The sequence below is a fragment of the Saccopteryx leptura genome, chromosome 3 (assembly GCF_036850995.1).
Source record: "Saccopteryx leptura isolate mSacLep1 chromosome 3, mSacLep1_pri_phased_curated, whole genome shotgun sequence".
NCBI classification, from domain to species: domain Eukaryota; kingdom Metazoa; phylum Chordata; class Mammalia; order Chiroptera; family Emballonuridae; genus Saccopteryx; species Saccopteryx leptura.
In genome coordinates this window covers 56,890,277-56,907,075 of record NC_089505.1, presented here as the reverse complement: position 1 = coordinate 56,907,075, position 16,799 = coordinate 56,890,277, and the positions used below count along the sequence as shown (strand labels likewise).

Below are 16,799 nucleotides of genomic sequence, written 5' to 3'. Positions count from 1 at the left end.
TTTAGTATGAAACACCTCAGGGGTTTTGTGTCATCATCCTTGCTCAGGGGGCATGCTAATCTTCTCTGTACCCTTCCAATTTTAGTTTGTGTGCTGCCAAGTGAATGCTAATTTATTTTGTAATTTTTGCTCACTATTTCTAATGATGCTGCTGTGAAATTCTCATACATGTCTCCTTGTGCACAGGTTAATTATTACTGTAGGATACTACATAGAAATGGAATTGTAAGATCATAGGCTGTGCATATTTTCAGCTTTGATAAATATTACTAAATTGCTTTCTCAAATGGTTGCACCAATTTACATTGCTACTACCATATATGAGGGTTCCTATTGTAACTGCTGTTACAACACTTTAGAAGGTCAAACTTTAAAATATTTTCCCACTTCAGAAGGGCATAAAATGAAACTCATTGTTGTTTTAAATTATATTTCTTTACCTGCTGGTGAGACTGAGAGTCTTTTCATTGTTAAACATCCAGCTTTCCTCTGCTTTAAATTTCTTATTTTTTAATTTTGCTTTATTATTATTATTATTATTATGGATGGTTCCTCTTACTGATTTTCATTCTTTTTCTATTCTGGATTTTAATTCCTTATTGATTATGTTTTGCTGTAAAAAATATTTTCCTGATCTGTGGCTTAGCCAGGCATTGTTTATGATGTCTTTAATAATGTATATATCATTTTGTTTTGTTTTTAATTGATATATAATTGACATATAACACTTACTTTTAGGTGTTCAACATAATGATTTGATATATGAATATATTGTGAAATGATTACCACAATAAATTTAGTTCACATCCATCACCACACAATTTTTCTTTAAGTGTGATGAGAACTTTTAAGATTTATTCTCTTAGCAGCTTTTAAATATATAATACAGTACTGTTCACTTGAGTCACCATGATGTACATCAAATCCCCAGGATTTCTATTTCAGAATTAGAAATGTGTACCTTTGATCACTCACCCATTTTGCCTACACCTCCAGCCCCACCTCTGGCAACCACCAATTTGTTTTCTGGATCTATGAGTTGTGAGGTTATTTTTTAGATTCCACAGATAAGTAAGAGTTTTATTTTTAATACAGTGTAATATATTAATCTTTTTCTTAAGAATCTGTGGTTTTGTCTTTTGTTTAAGAAATTCTTCCTTGGCCTGAAGTTATATTTACCCATATTTTCTTCTACGTTTTATAAAGTTTTGCTTTTTTTTTTATTTTATTGTTATTTACTAATTTAAGAGAGAGAGGAAGGGAGAGAGAGAGAGGTGGGAACATCAATCTGCTTCTGTATGTGCCCTGACCCCGAGCAAACTGGAAACTCCTGTGCGTATGGACCCAGCTCTAGTCTAACCAACCAAGCTATCCAGGCCAGGGCTGCTTTGCTTTTAATTTGTCTAAATGTATTTTTGTATTTTGGTTAGAGGTAGAAATCTGAATTTCTTCCCAAATGGCTATCTAATTGACGATTCATTAACTAGCCTATCCTTTCCTTGTACGTTAAAACACCACTTCCCTCCGGTGGGAGATTTATCCATCAGCTTGCGCATCTCTTTTCGCCGGTCTGTTTGTCTGTCCGTGTACCACTACAGTGAAGGACATGGTTTTATGTCTTGACATCTAGCAGCGTGAGTTCCCCAACTGTGCTCTTCAAAACTGTCTTGACTACTCTTGATATTTTGCTCTTTCATATGAGTTTTAGGACCAGTACATACACTTTTTACGAAGTGGGAAAACAGATTATAAAATTTATTTGGATGCTGATACCCACAGATTAACTTTTTGTGGGAATTTCAAACTAGATCTTTAGTTAATATTTTCTCTATTTAATTTTTTAATTTCATTGAAATGTATATAGTTTACAATATACTACAAGCCTGCTGCTGAATTTAGCTGTGAAGAATTTCTGGAAAGGTTAATTTAGTTTTTTTAAAACCAAGTTTGACTAAGCTGAAAAGTGTTTAGTTGCAAAAAAAAAAAAAAAAGAAGAAGGTTTTTGTTTTCTTAAGTAGCATTTGAATTGAGATGTAGAGTAAGGCCAGGTAATCGCTTTCTTTTCTCCTTTTGTCATTAAGTGGAGATAGAACAATGGGTGTTATTTGAGAGCTGCCCTTCTAACCTTTGCTGCTCTTAAAATGCCTTCAGGTCATCACAGGTTTCTTAGTGGTGTTTCAATTTTTTAATTTAATGTTTAACTTCAGAGAGAATTGCTTAGAAATATTTATCTTGTTGAGCTTCAGGGAGTGGTTAGATAATCGTGTCTGTTGGTAACAAGTGATTTCACAAAATGTTTATTTTGGAGAGAGATTGAAATAGGATTCACAAAGTTTTATTTAATTGGAAGTTTACTTTGAATTCTTTCACCATTAAGGCACTCATTGTATAGTAATGAATTTTAATATCAAAACCCAGCAAAAATGTCTAGGGCTTTGATTTTTAAAATGTGTTCTACCTTATACAACCTTAGAAAGTACTTACATTGTTCTTATCAAATATGAATTTACATTCTAGTTGTTTCATAAATATTTTGAGGTTTTTCTCACTTATGCCTTGCCTTTCTTTGCCCACTCTACTTAAAGCATTCAATTCATTCCATTCTATACTTTATTACAAATTGGCCCTATATGCTTCTGTGTATACCTATAGAAAGTACAGTTTCTGGTTCATAGCCCTGTTTTTCTTCTCAATTGAGAAATTGCATTTTCTGTTGTGAATTTAGCCAGATTCTTCAGCTGTGTGTGGCCAAGAGGAAAAAATAAAACAAAAACAAACCCCCCCAAAAAATAGAATTAACCATTCACCTTTAGAGCTTTCAGCAGGATTACATATTACAGTGTTTGGGAGTTTTTACTTTCTTATAATACAATAATGTAAGTTTGTGGTTATCTTCTTTCTGTTTTTATGTTAGTTGGTTTATTTCAAGTTTAGTAAAGAATTAAGATTATGCCTAGTCAGAGAATTCCTTTACAGATACACATAGAAATATATAGTTAGAATCAAAGATAACTGCCCATTTATTCATTAGTTAATTACACATATACATGCATATTATGAATAGAGTGGTCATATAATTAGTTGTCCATAAGCAGGACACCTTTGAGAGTGAAAGGAGGCATTAGGAACAGCAAACAAAGTAGAGTGTTCCCTGGCAAACCATAAGGAGCTGGACACGATGAATCATGCTTCGTAAAATCCGGAAAGTTTTAAAATAACCTAACTTTCTCAGGATGGGAAAGGAAGGGAAAGAGTTGATTAGAAGGAAGGGGAAGGCCTCTGTATAGTCACTGCACCTTTTAATATAAAACAAACACCCAGAGACTACAGGTTTATTGGGTGCTAAGTGTGCCCTGGCTGTAATCTGCTAGTTTCATTGAATTCACATACCCTGTCTTGCTCAGTCCTGATTTTCTAGATATTGTGTCTCTTCCTTGCTTCCATTTTATCACTAGACTTTTTTTTTAATTGAGCTATAATCGACACATAACGTACTAGTTTAAGTATACTGTAGACATATTTAAAAATTATTTTTGCATTTCTTTTATTCTGGACCTGTATTCTGGCTCAAGCCTTTGGTATATATTTTACCTATTTTATAGTAAGATTACTTAGATTTCCAGGTCATTCTCTAGGAAAAAAATCTGTTATTTCTTTTGATCACTTGAGAAAAAAGCCTCCTAGTAGTTAGCGCATGTGTTTTTCATTCCTGTCCAGTTGCTCAGGTCACAGGTTTTATGGGTGGGTTTTTGGATTCTGAAGACTGAAAGGAGCAGGCTTTCACCTCGGATCTGGATCCTGCCAATGCTGGGGACGACTGACACGTGACTCTCAGGCGGGACAGCTCTGTGTGCCTGTGTCTCAGTACTTCTGCTTGGCTTTGCCTCTCCTTCAAAGGTGAGGAGAGGGCTGAGTGGAGGGGTGGGAGGAGGAGGAAGGGCTTGCCTTTTCCTGTGCAGCAGTCAGGACGGTAGGCTGTAGGGATTCTTTTAGAAAGAGTCATTTTGTTTTGTAGGTAATACGCCCCCCTCCCTTTCTGAAATCTACACTTGACAATACAAAATATGGGAGTATGTGTTTGCTGGTAGTCAGATCAAAGGTTCCCAGGGGGTTAAACCACCTGAAAAGAGAAAGGAGGTGGAGTAGCTCTCTGTAGCCCGACCTCTCTGCGCTCCCATTGTAACCAAGTTTCTCCATAACTAGATAGAAAACCACTGGGTACATGACCTTCCCAGCTGCTTTTAAGATGGAATGTGTGTATCTGTGTATGGACATAGTGATTGGAGCTATTGGAGGTAGGAAAAACACAGTAACATATATGCTAACTAAATATTGAAACAGACTGTTCATCTTTCATCACAGCCCCTTGGCCTAGAATCCTTTTGTTCAGTTATAATGAATGTAACTATTGATCAATATTGTTTAAAAGACTGGTATTTGTGACACCAAAAGTAAGCATAACTTCAGTAACTTCTTGACCCTTTGCAAATATTTGCAGGATGAAAGAATATAGTTTGACAAAAGAGCCAAGTGATTTTGAAGTGGTTTCCTTTTTCGTTTTCCTACCGTCCAGAAGATAACTAATTTGGGGGAAGGGAAGGTATTGCTTGTGGAGGTATAAACAGATTATTCCAACCCTCCTTCTTTTCCTTTAAGGTTTATTGTATTATTGATTTGTTTTTAAGGTTTTGGAAACACAAAGCCTAAACGAAAAATTTTTTTGAGGGAGGCTGCTGACAATGATAACACATTATGCTGTTATGAATTTATTAAAGCACTTTAAAGATTTTTGTACATTTTGACATTATGATGAAAAATATGTGATCAGCATAAACTACCGTTTCTTAGCTATAAATAGATGCTTAGTTAAAAATGTATTCTATGAGCTTATCAAAACAACTGTTAGAAATGATATGTTTATGGAAAGGAGAACAACCTTCCCTAAATAAATGTTTTTATGGAAACAATGCTCTCCTTGCTAGGTTTCCTCTTCCGGTCTATGGCTCTTCTAATGTCATAAATTTACAACAAGAGTGATACCTTTAATTTTTCATCCTTTTGTACAGTTAAGTGCTGGCTGGAATCTTCTCGAGGCTGAAAGAATGACACATTGAAGAAGTCTTTGACAGTGTTTAAACACCTCTTATCAAAACTTAATTTCCATGAATGATTGATTTTGGCACTTGATGGAAGGTTAAAGGATGTTCAATTACCCCATTTTCATGTGCTAATGAAGCCGAAAGTGACTTAAGGGGATTTCTTTACACTGGGGCAGCCTGTTTGGATATGCACATGACTTCTTAGGTTTCTCTCCGAGGGGTTGTCTCTGCTAAATAGTTGTTTTATTGAGCAACTGTGGCTAATCTGTCTGCTTGGCCATGGGACTTGGCCTTCCACTGTATAGCATGCTGTAATTAGTGAAGCTGTCAAACTAGGTGTTTAATTTCAAGAGAACTCATTTTGTACAAATCTTCCAGGAACTTGGAAATCAATGAAGTTTAGGTTTTCTATTTGTTCACAGGCACTCCTTGGATTTTAGGTTTTGAGTAAAATCAATATGAAAAATGTTTTAAATTGGAAAAAAAAAGAAAACAATTTTTAATCTAAACTTTGTGTTTAGAATCTTCACCATGATATTCATTTATTTTTTATTTTTTTTTACACAATGAACTACAATATTTAGTCCAAGCCTGTCTGGAAATATAAAATTTAAAGATTTTTGAGAAGGGATTGAATGAGGGAGAATTTAAAAATGTACCATAGGAAAATACTTCGATTCTCCTCGCTAACATATATGCTGTTTGTGGATTTAAATCTTGATGATTATGCTACACGTTCTTTTATAATCCTCTTCGATACAATGTTAGCATTAGGAGCCAGGAAACTTGAGCTTTAGCTCTTCTTAGGGATTGAGACTCCCTGGGGTTTACAATTCTACGGAGTGGAGGAAGGTTCTTTCCCTGGCTTTTGAAGCCTTCTGAGGGCTGAAGTAAATCGCCAACTGGTTTTGTGACCCCAGATTAGCCACTTGTAGCCTCTTAAATTGGAAAGAACAACAATCCTCATCCAAACTGTTTACTACTTCCTCACAGGTTCCACTGCCGTCTGATGAAGGTGTCTTACTTCTCTGAGGATGGAAAGTGCTATATTCCTGGAAGATCAGATTCTTGTTTAGATTGAGGCAAACATGCTGTGTGTAAACACTTAAGCCTCTCTCCTGGGAGTGTTCAGACTCAGCCAAGACTCATAGAGTCCTGTCTATTTCTTTTTCCTTTCTTTTCTTTTCCTCCCCTGTATGGATGGTAGGAGTGACTTTTCTACACAAAAATTGAGTAGCTGATGACTGGCTACTGGCATAATCTTTACTTCTGCAAGATGGGAGAAACATGTCAAGGGAAAGCAGCTGCTTTGCTTCCTCAAAGGACCCCTGTCTAATGAGCTGGCAGTTATGAATATGTAATAAGTTTGCCATGTGCAATGAACCTAAACTCTGATTAAACTGAAGCTAGAGACTCTCTTAGAATGTCATTGAACTTCAGATACCATTTTTATCATGTTTGTACTTAGAGGACACCTTCCCCTTTTTTCCACCCCCCCCCCCCCCACCACCAAAAAAAAAAAAAGAAGAAGAAAATAAGATATCACCAAAATATCCTTTGGGCTCTGGTGGTAAACATAATGGAGAAATTCCTCTCCTCCTCCTGTCACCTGGAGGTAAAGCCCTGTCTTGTTCCCAGCTACCCCCTGTTCTCCATCAGAAGCTACCTGTCTGCTCCTACTTAGGCACTGTGTTGTAGTAGGAAAGAGTATTATTAACCCTGGCTGGTTGGTTTAGTGGTAGAGTGTCATCCTGGTGTGTGGATGTCCCAGATTTGGTCAGGGCACACAGGAGAAGCAACCATCTGCTTCCCACTCCTCCCTTTTCTCTCTCTTCCCCTCCTGTAGCCATGGCTCATTTGGTTTGAGCGCATTGGCCCCAGGCACTGAGAATGGCACCTTGGAGCCTTTACCTCAGGTGCTAAAAATAGTTGGGTTTTCAGTATGGCACTTGATGAGCATAGCACCTGCCTCAGATGGGGTTGCCAGGTGGATCCTGGTAGGGGCACATGTGGGAGTCTGTCTCTCTATCTTCCCAATAAATTTTAAAAAAAGAAAAGAGTGTTAAACTGAAAGGCAGGACTCCTCCCATGCCTTTTCTATTCTAACAACAGAGCAAAGTCATCTCATTCCCTGGGCTAGGGTGTATAAGTTTTAAATATCTAAGGTTTCTTCTAACTCCTGCATTCAGTGATTGTTTGTGCCACTTGCATATATTTGAAGGTGTACTAACAAATAACACAGTTGCACTCAAATTAACTATTATTATTGCAGTTTCCCTAGTGTATTTCACTAGGGCTTCATCACAATGAGATCTGACCTACTTTCCTTCCGAGTGATGGTGCTCTCATTTTTTCTTAGTTTGCTTCATTTCTATTGTACATGCTATTAAGGAGTTGGTGAATTGAAATTACTTGAGACAAAGGCAGCTATCATTTTTGTTACAATGCTATTTGAGCAAACTTTTCCTATAGAATTATCAGCTCTATTACATCTTCCAAATTATATGTAACTAAATATAAGGAGGAATTGGCAATTAAAAAGTTATATTCAAAACTAATTTTTTCGGTACTTTTGATCTTAAATTTTTTCAGATTTTTAAATAAAAGGGATAATATATACATTTCCCATGTTATCTGGACTTTTCCTACTCCTTTATTCCTGAAGACCTTTTCCTATGGTCATTCCTCAACTGAGGGTTAGCAAATCAGGGCTTGCTTAGCCATTCATTTGCGTCATTATGTTGGTCAGCTTCCTTTGTATTTTTCTAAACTCAACTACTAAAACTTTCTCCGGCTCCAGGCTCCCCAGGGCTGTCCTTGCTGCACAACAGCACAACCTAAGCTTCCTCAGGCATCAGAGGCCACACCCTCTGGGGGCGGGGCCATACCTATCCTCTGCTCCACTCACCCCTCTCCCTTGCTGGGTGTGTTTGTTCAGTCAAAAATGTACTATTTTGATTCTCTTTTTATCTCCAGAGCCTCTAATAGCTTTATATTATACACAAACTAAACTTCAGGCACCTTAATCCTGCATTCTTGTCAAAGCCTTTTAGGAAATGGCCCCAGCAGTTCTCACATAGCTCACAACGGCGGGGATTCTTTCCCAGGCTTACCTTCCTTCCTGCCCCTGTGCAGAGCTGGGTACCTGTTCCCTACAGTTTCCCTGGAGCTGCACGTCTTCCCACCCTTCCAAAGTCACACTTTACCAGTGTCCTCTTTATAACACCATCGAGCAGTTACTTAACATTTAGTGAGTGCCTGGTATGGGATACAAAGTACGTCAAGCAGGTCCTGCTTTCTAGGATTTTCCTCCCTCCCCTGACGGGCAGGCAGGCAGGGGATAGGCCCAGTCAGGTAAGATCTGATTGTGGGAGGGAGGGTGCGGGAGTTTGGTGGTGCTCTGTTCCTGAAGTGAGGGCGAAGACTCGGGACTGCCTCTTTAGCCTCTTTATTAAAGGATCCCTGTTTCCTCAGGGCTTGTCTGATGCTTTGTTTAAAATAGATGTGTGATTTTAAAAAACCAATCAAATAAAATAGATGTGATTGCTAGCAATCTCTCTCCCCTCTTGTTTGCCTTGTTTTCTGCTCCCACCTGGAATTTCATCTCCTTCAACTCTGCCTCTCACCAAGGTCCAGATCAAACCCCACTTTCTCCTCACCGCTAAGGCCAGTCCATGGCCAGATGTCCTCTTTCCCTCCCAAAGACCCCACAGACTGAACGTGATACCAGGAACAATCCGCTCCCGGACTGTGCCTTCTCCTCAGCAGTGCTACCCCTCACCTGTCTTAATCGTTATCTTAATCACAATCATCTGTCCTAGAACACTTCCATAGGGGATGTTATGCAACTTGCTTTTGCTTCTCAGCATAAAGTAAATTCACTTTGACAAAAGATAGGTGAAGCAAGGATATTGGACAAATTCCAAATGAAGGAAATCCACCTAAATTATGTATGTGACAGGCTTTTAAATGTTACTTATATGCTTCAAAGTGGATTCATTCGAGTTCCAGTTTATAGTGTAGCAAATATTAACATGGGTTTTTAGGATTATTTTTTTTTCTCCTTCTGGTCCAGAGATCTGGAGCACATGAAGATGAAGAAAAAATTTAGAAGGCTACAAATTTACTTGGGTGAGTAATTAGCACCCAAATAATTCTCCCAGAGTTATGTTTTGATTTTCCTACATATTCAAAACTGGAGTAAAGGGAGGAGAGGGTGAAGAAAATATATCTACACATGTGCATATAGAGGAAAGAAAAACTATAGGTGGAGAACAAAAATGAATCAATGAATTAGGGGTGCGTGTAGGACAGAAGGCACTGAATTTAAAGAGCAAGCTAACAGAAAGGGACAGAAAGTTGCTGAGCATCTGTCATAAGGAAACATGATTTTCTTTCCCTTCTGAGTGTCTGAGTCACCAACATGGCAGGTCAGTGTCAGCAGCAGTCCAACAGGCTACTCAGAAAGCTACGGAGTCCCAAAGTGTGCCCAGTCGGCCTCTCAGAGGACTACGGGAGGCTAGGAGGCCTTCCTCCAGAGCACTGATTAAGAGCCAGAGCTTATATGATTAAGTCTCACAGCTTAAGATACTCAAGAACCTGCAGGTAGCTCTCCTTTTAATTTTTTTTCTTAAGAAGAACCCCTTTTTCAAAGAAAAGTTTTCTCAGAATCTGAATAAATAAAATATGTAATAAGTGATAGCTTACTATTACAAATAATACAAATGTATATTCTATATTTAAATTTAAAATATGTATATATTCATTTATTAGGAGGTAAATCAATTCAAATCATCGAATCCCAAATATGAAATCTATGGTTAAGGATAATAGTTATAGCCTTACATCAGCCTGGGCATCCAAGTAATTTCTGTATACCATATTATTTTGTGTTCACTTTACCAGATCCATCCATTTGAGAAAGTATTGCCTAGTCCGGTTCAATTTATGTTAAGACTTATTAATCTTGTTATATCTATCATCAAGTTATCCTTCCAAATTTTCTTTTTTTTTAATTTATGATTTTAAGGTAAGAAAAAGCACGCAAAACATATAAGCGCTAAATCTATCTGCAGCATGCCACTGCTGCGCTGTGTTATCATGCGTGCCTGTCATGTCAGGAGTTCTTTGTTATTGCACAACGCCCTTTTGGCAGAGAATCTGCATGGGGAAATGCCCTGAACTTTTTCTGGGACCTCAGGGAGATCAGCCTGTGGGAACTGGAGGTCCATTCACATACTTGTACATGCATAGGCTTGCTCAGAAACACATTTTTTTAAAAGACCCATGCAAAGCAAGTGGCCTAATCAGTAATGCACATCTGAGGATTTCAGCTGCAGCCCCAGAATAACAGCAGAACCTGCCTGCAAAGCCTAATTTGAAAACTTGCTCTGTTACACAGGCACTGCTAATTGCTGTATAGTATAACTTCTTGTTTTTATTTAGCTCTCATTTTATCTTTTTGTCTTGAAGTGATTCTCTTCTGTTTATTTATTTGTATAGCTTTTTTATTTTATTTTCAGGAATTAAATTGCATTGTTTCAGATATTACCCAAGATATACAAAAGGCTGACATTTCTCACTTTTTATAATAGACAATCCCAGAGGTAACACTATGAGAAACGTGATTTGGGCCAGACCTCTGGAGAGAGAAACGGACACTACACTGGGTTGTCCTGATGTTGACTACAGTTGTCGGAGATCCAAAAGGTTACTTTGGTGGGTTTCTTTGGGGTTTTTTTTTATGAGACCTGAATTCTTCAGTCAGTCTCTAGGCTAGTATACAGAAAATGTTTGGGTCTTACCTTCCTGAGAAAGAAGTTGTAGGGTGGGCCATGTATGGAGCAAGCCCCAGACATGTGAGGAACTCAGCGTACTATACCATTCTCCCCAATTACGTATGTCACAGGTACAAATCAAGAACCCCTCTTTCTCTCCTTTGTTCACCCCTATCCTGGGAGAGCAAGCATTGGAGTCAGAAGCCCTCATGTAGTTATTTGCACAAATTGATATTTCTAATATTTGTCAACAGTGGTGTTACGAAAAGGGGTGATTTGGAAGTGGCTCAAGCTCACCTCAACATGCAATTTAAATGAAAACAGTGTGCCTGGTAGCTAGACTCCCCAACTCTCAGTCAGTCTCCTGTCCAAGGCCCCCCCCCCAGAAAAGAGCCCAGGGATGCACCTGCTTTGCAGTTTACGAGGCTTCTCAGTGCCAGCATGAACCCCGGAGGAATCAGGGGAATGGTTTTCTAGAGCAACTTCTGAAAATTCAGTAATCCAAAGTGTTGAACCTGAGTGATACATTCATTCTAGAGAAAAGATTGTTCCTGTGTATGTTTGAAAATGCCAATTTTTTTTTAAGTTTTGGAATTTGTTTTCTGCTTTTCTTTTTTGTTTCCCTCTCTCTCTCTCTCTCAGCTGGCTGAATAACATGCAGTCAGACAGATAACATCTGCCATGTGCTTTTCTTTTTCTTTACAACTCACTCTTGGACAATAGATCCTTGATACTTGTGCCTGTCCATCATCCCTCCAAATCCTTCAGAAACAAATAATTTTATAGGCACCTGTCCTAACTAAGCTTATCTTTACATGTATGTAAACTGCCTTTTGACCTTTCTTTAAAGTTTCATCTTTCATTTGAGAGTCATTTCCATAAAGAACCAACACCTTTCATCTCCATTAGCACTGCCAGGAGCTCTGGAGGAGTCCGCGTGTATGGTAGAGGTACGGGTGCTGAAGTGGCTGCAGGTTTGCCCGTCAGAGGTTTGCCCACCGCAGGGTTCTTGGAAACAAGGCCTCCATCAGGCGAGCAGCCCACTGCCTGGATCTTTGTAGCTGTTACGTAAAGATCTGTTGAAATGAATGACTCAGTTTCGCCTCAGGAGAATAATTTGTCAGAGACCTTCAGGTTGCTCAAAAATGTCAAAACTCCCCTGAATAGTTCAAACAGCAAATATTAGACCTGCTCATTTAGCATGATTTGCCCATCTACTCACTTCCCATTTCTTAGGACCAAATTCTGAAGCTTACAACACGGGTTGGCAAACTTTTTCTGTAATGGCCACAGAGTAAATATTTGGCTTTCTAGTATGTTTTAGTCTGCTCAAGCTGCCCTAACAAAATATCGTAGACTGTGTGGATTAAACAGTAGTATTTTCTCATATTCCTGGAGGCTGGAAAGTTCTAGGTCAGTTTCCAGTTCTAGATCAGTTTCCAGTGGTTGATTTATGGTGAGAGGCCTCCTTCTGGCTTGCAGATGGCTGTTTCTTGCTTGTCCTCACATGGGGCAGGTGGGCTGGAGTGGAAGTGGGAGAACAAGCTCTCTAGCATTCTATTCCAAGGGGACTAAGCCCCTCGAAAAAACCTCAACTGTATGACTTAATCTAAACCGAGTTATCTCCCAAAGGCTCCGCCTCCAAATACCATTACATTGATGGGTAGGAGGCTAGGGCTTCAACATGTGAAATCGAAAGGGGCACAATTCAGTCCACAGCCATGGGCAATACCATCTGTGTCTACTCAACTTTGCCATTGGAGTACAAAAGATACAGAAAAAACCCCCAAGTAATATTTTTATATGTCGTATATTTTCATGTAAAAATTTGTCAGAAATTATTCTCTTTTTAATGTTTATTTATTGATTTTAGCAAGAGAGGAAGGGAGAGAGACAGAGAGACAGGAGCATCAAGCTGTTCCTGTGTGTGCCCTGACTAGGGATTGAACCGACACCCTCTGCACTCTGGGAGGATGCTCCAACCAAGCTATCGGCCAGGGCCAGTTATTATTCTTTTTTATTTTTTCCAGTTATTATTCTTTTGATTTCCCCCCCAACCATTAAAAAAATGTAAAACTCAATCTCAGCTCATGGGCCACACAAAACAAGCAGCAGACCAGATTTGGCCTCTGGCCAGTTTGCCAATTCCTGACCTATGAGGCCAGTCTTGTCTTGCTTCTCTGACCTTCTCTTACCACGCCCCTCCCCTCCCCCTGGTCCAGCCTCTGTCCTCTGCCATTCCCTCCCAGGCCCTTTTCCCTTGCCCCTAGTCACCCAGGAGCTGGCCCTGTCCCTTTATTGGTTTTGGTCACCTCCTCACAGGGGCTGTTCCTGCTGGTCATGTCTAAGAGGGTTTCCTCCTCCTCATCCGGTTGCCCTGCTTTATTTTGTCATTTCATAGCTCTTGCCACTATCTAAATGTATATTTCTGTTTGTTTATGTATTTGTTGTCTGTCTTCTTGGCCAGAATGCTGACTTCATGAGGAGTTTATTTGCTGACTTATTCCTTGTTATGTCCCCGGTGTCTGGAACCATTTCTGGCATATAAAAGATGCTCTAAAAATACTTGAATAAAAAATGTTGATAAATGAATGACTTGAATGAATGCAAATGATGAAATCTTTAAGATTTTTTAAAAGTTTCTAACCAGGTTAACATGTTATCTGCCTTTAGTATGTAATCCCTATCATGGTCACATTTCTAAATTTTGGATTTATCCTGAAGATAAAAAATGTTTTGTTTTATTTTGGCTTTTTTTTTTTTTTCAATAGAACCTTAAAAGGTTTTCTGATGACAAGTGTCTCTGTCTCTTTCTTTATCTCTCTTTTAATAGCCAAAGTTATTGTGACCAAAGTAGTTTGGGTCGATGATGGGCTTGCTTGTTTTGTCTGTCTTTTGTGAGACTGGGTTGGGAGAAGGAGGCCCAGGGACATAATAGGTTCATAGAGTTCAAGACACGGTCTTCTGGGACGCCCAGTGAATTTCCTTAGATTTTAAAGACCAGAGCCTGGTTCTAGGATTCAGAGTGGTGGTCATCTAGAGGCCGCCCCCCACCCCCCACCCCAAATGTTCCCTTTTCTGGGACGGATAACTCAAAGGTGGGGAGGTTTCATTTCTTCCTTTCTTTTACAAGGTGGTAATCTCTTCGCTGCCTATGGAAATAAGGCTGCTTTGAAAGAGGAGCTTTACACATTGTAAACTTTTCCCCCAGGGCAAGGCAGCCCTCCTTAATGCTTCTTGAAGTTAAAATTTCTTTCCTTTCTCTCACTCTACTTTTTTTTTTTAAACTTTTGTTAACAAAGTAGAAAGTGAACTTCTCTGCCTTTATGAAAAAATGCTACTTCGGTAAAGAAGTATGTTTGTGTTCTTTTCCCCTACAAATGTGGAAAATCATCAGTTCTGAGTATGTATTAAAATATTTCATATATGCTCAAGATCTAAATAAAAGGCAAGGTGCTAAGCAATGAATATAACATGTCATCTTTCCTGTAAGAAAGAGGGGGAGATGAGAATATCTCTCTGTATTTGCTTCTGATTGCTGGCGAAGCACCAGAAGGATGAAGAAGAAAGCAGTTGGATGGTCTCTGATAGACAGGTGGGGATGGGAGGGGCCTGTGGGAAGGCGGCTGGAGCCAGCTCTAAGCCTGAGACTCTCCCCCGTATAGCTTTCCCTATTATGCTGATTTTGAATCATATCTTGCGTTTCCTATCCAAAAATGTAAGGTAAAAATATTTTCTAAATTCCCAACTCTTATTTTGATTTTGATATTTACTCTTCTAGTGTTTTCTTTCCCTTTTTTCCCTTTTTTAAAAAAAAGAGATTAAAAAGTTGTGATAAAATATAAATAAAATTTATCATTTTAAAGAGTGCAATTTGATGGTATTAATTACATTCATAATGCTGTCCAACCACAACCAGTATCCATTTCCATAACTTTTTCATTATCTCTAAAGAAGCTCTGCATGTATTAAGCAGTAACTCTTTCCCCTCACGGCTGCTGATAACCTCTAGTCTACTTTCTGTCTTTATGAATGTGGTTATTCAAAGTACCTCACATGTCATACAATGTCTGTCTTTTTGTGTTAGGATTCTTTCCCTTTGTAATATCTTCAGGGATCATGAATGTTATAGTATAGCATGTATAGAATTTTATTCCTTTTTATAGCAGAATAATATTCCAATGTATGTATACATAACATATTTTGTTTACCCATTTGTCTGTTGATGGATATTTAGGTGTTTCCACTTTTTTGCTATTATAACTAATACTGCTTTCTTAATAGCATTATTTACACATGGTGTGTAATAATTTGCATTTTATCTTTCTGCCCTTTTAGACTAGGAACTTTGAGAGTAAGGGCCGTGTCTTGTGTGTCTTATTTTCCCTCTATGCCCAGCATGGGTAGAGTAACAAGCAGGTATTTAATAGGCACTTAATATATATCTCTGTCAAATGACAAACAATTGAAAAGAAGTTTTGAGTTTACTTCATAAAGGACAAAAGGAAACTCAAAGGTATTTATTTGTTCAGCTCTGTCAACTTCGAAGCAATGATCTTGTTTATTTGGAATTAGTTTTAAGTTAAAGCACATTTAGATGATAGGAAGTAGCTGTAGAAATGGAGCTATTTTCCGAACAACATGGCAGCCAGAAGGCAATATTAATGAACGCAGGCTAATAGAAAACATTCCTGCGCCGTGTGGCCAACTGTGGGTATGTGACTCCACTGTGAACTGGCCGCAGAGGCTGACCTGTGTACCTCCACCCTACCCCTGCCGGAGGGCACCGTGTTAAGAATAAAGCGACTAAGTTTAGAAACAGGCAAAGGGAAGTGGCGATGGGGTTTGTGGTGAGTTCATGCAGTTGCTCTGCCAGTCTGACCCTAGGCAGATGTCCCCTCATCTCTCCATGATGGATGATGCAGTAGCTCTGACCAAGCTGAACAGTCTTGTTTCCAAGGCCAGCTGCCGGAGTTTTCTTCGTGCAAAGGGACCCTGGAGGGATGCTGAGTTGGAGGCAGCCCCTCACAGTTGACTCTGTCAGTTATGGTGAAGCCATGGAAACAGGGGCAGAGGAAAGGCAGGCCCATGTGGTGGGCTGAGGAAGAGTGTGGGGTGGAGGGTGGGAAAGTTCTCTGTTTGTTTTTTAATTTATTATTTTAGAGAGGAAAAGAGTGAGAGAGAGAGACAGGAACATTGATCTGTTCCCGTATGTGCCCTGACCGGGGATCGAACCGGCAACCTCTGTGCTTCAGGACGATGCTTCAACCAACTGAGCCATCCAGCCAGGGCTGAAAGTTCTGTTTTTTGAAAATGGAAAAATAATATTGAATATGGTGGAACTGTAGAGATGTAAAGAACTGTATCCAGTCCAGTTTTTTGGATTTATTAGTGAGGAAATGAACAGATGAAGTTGCTAAGGAGGTCTTGTATGTGGCCATCCAGATAACAAGACATTGTCATTTGTACCCCTCAGCCTTAACGAAAGAAACAACTTGATTTTCTAGTGATGGCTATTCCCTCAACTGAACACCATTTGTTTTTATGACTAGGCTGGAATGAACAAACATTTGACTCTGGAAAAATAGGTTGCTAGTAATAGATCGCATAGTAATTAAAATAGTTTTGTTTATGTAATGATTTATAATGCTCTTTTTTTTAGAACAGAATTAGATTTATAGGAAAATTAAGATAGTACAGGGAGTATGGTTCATTTTTTTTTCTTTTTTTCTTTTTCATTTTTCTGAAGCTGGAAACAGGGAGAGACAGTCAGACAGACTCCCGCATGCGCCCAACCGGGATCCACCCGGCACGCCCACCATGGGGCTACGCTCTGCCCCCCAGGGGGCGATGCTCTGCCCATCCTGGGCGTTGCCATGTTGCGACCAGAGCCACTCTAGCGCCTGAGGCAGAGGCCACAGAG

The 16,799-nt window shown here is 39.1% G+C and overlaps 1 non-coding gene across 1 annotated transcript; it reads right to left on the bottom strand.

The window, feature by feature from the left end:
* On the bottom strand, nucleotides 1–108 carry LOC136401999 (U6 spliceosomal RNA). The gene has a single exon (XR_010750911.1). It is a non-coding gene; the product is annotated as a U6 spliceosomal RNA (small nuclear RNA).
* Nucleotides 109–16,799: the final 16,691 nt, after the last annotated feature.